This window comes from Nanorana parkeri, unplaced genomic scaffold (genome assembly GCF_000935625.1).
Source record: "Nanorana parkeri isolate BGI_ZX_2015 unplaced genomic scaffold, ASM93562v1 scaffold1280, whole genome shotgun sequence".
NCBI classification, from domain to species: Eukaryota; Metazoa; Chordata; class Amphibia; order Anura; family Dicroglossidae; genus Nanorana; species Nanorana parkeri.
This window is the reverse complement of record NW_017307548.1, coordinates 69,317-70,416: the sequence shown is the minus strand read 5'-3', so window position 1 is coordinate 70,416 and position 1,100 is coordinate 69,317. Positions and strand designations below refer to the sequence as shown.

General features: G+C 48.9%; 1 protein-coding gene across 1 annotated transcript in view; it reads left to right on the top strand.

The window, feature by feature from the left end:
• The window catches only part of LOC108797454 (mitochondrial amidoxime-reducing component 1-like), a 6,892-nt gene continuing 5,792 nt past the window's right edge, over nucleotides 1–1,100 (top strand). Inside the window, exon 1 of the mRNA XM_018569047.1 lies at nucleotides 1–65. The gene's annotated coding sequence lies outside the window, so the exon portion shown is untranslated. The remainder of the gene's footprint in view (nucleotides 66–1,100) is intronic.

Sequence of the window (1,100 nt, the reverse complement as noted above, 5' to 3'; positions counted from 1 at the left end):
CGTTCCACCGAGGAAGCTCTGCTCAGTTTGTGGCCTCCAGATCTGCAGAACGTTGCAGGAGGACGGTGAGATCTCTTTTATAATCTCCGATAGTCCATGAAGTCCTCACTCCGTCCACAACTAAGTTCATAATACTCGGGAGGACTCTGGGAGGTGTCAGCTGGTATCCTGCACACTCGGCATTTCCCACGTCCTGTGTGATCCCAATGTTCTATAATTGTTCTGCTGCAGACGCCATTGCTGTACATTGCCGGACTGAACGCTCCACAAATCATTCATATTTAAGTGTTTGGTAGAACATTCCGTCCTGGAGATTTACTTTATCTTTCATAGACTCTGCTGGTGAGTAGTGATGGGCCGGACACCCCCGTGTTCGGTTCGTATGCGAACACCCGAAAAGTTTGAATACGAACTCGAACTCAATGCAAGTCAATTGGGGTCGAACTTTTGAAAATGAATATCCCCTTTAAGAACATGTCAGATAGAAGACTGAAGGGGAGGCAGAGGTTAGATAGAAGACTGAAGGGGAGGCCGGAGGTCAGATAGAAGACTGAAGGGGAGGCCAGAGGTTAGATAGAAGACTGAAGGGGAGGCCGCAGTCTGACTGTCTGATATGACCCGCCTGACACAATGTTCATCTAATACAGGAACTCTAACCTCCTGTATATCACCTATAAAGAGGACCTGTCACATCCATCACCGAATACATAATGAGAAGTTCATGGAAGACCGCGTGTCAAATTGACCAGTGACATGCAGTGATTTTCTTGAAGATGGAGGGGGGGTTAAAGGGGGGTGAGAAGAGGGAGGAAAAGCACAAGGGAGAAAGGTGAAAGAGAGAGAAAGGAAGGAGCGGAGGGAGGAGGGGAGGAGAAAAGGGCAGGGTGGAAAGAGGAGTGGTGGCAGAGATGAAAGGAGATGGGAGATAGTGTGGTGGGAAATGGGAGGAGAGGAGATAGGGGAGAGAGATGTAAGAAAAAAATGGAAGGGAAGGGGGGAGAGGTGAGGGCAGACAGAGGACAGGTGAAGAGAGAAGAGAAATGAGGAGGGAGAGAGAGCAGAAGGCAGGAAAAAAGGAGAGGGGTGAACACATAGGGTTA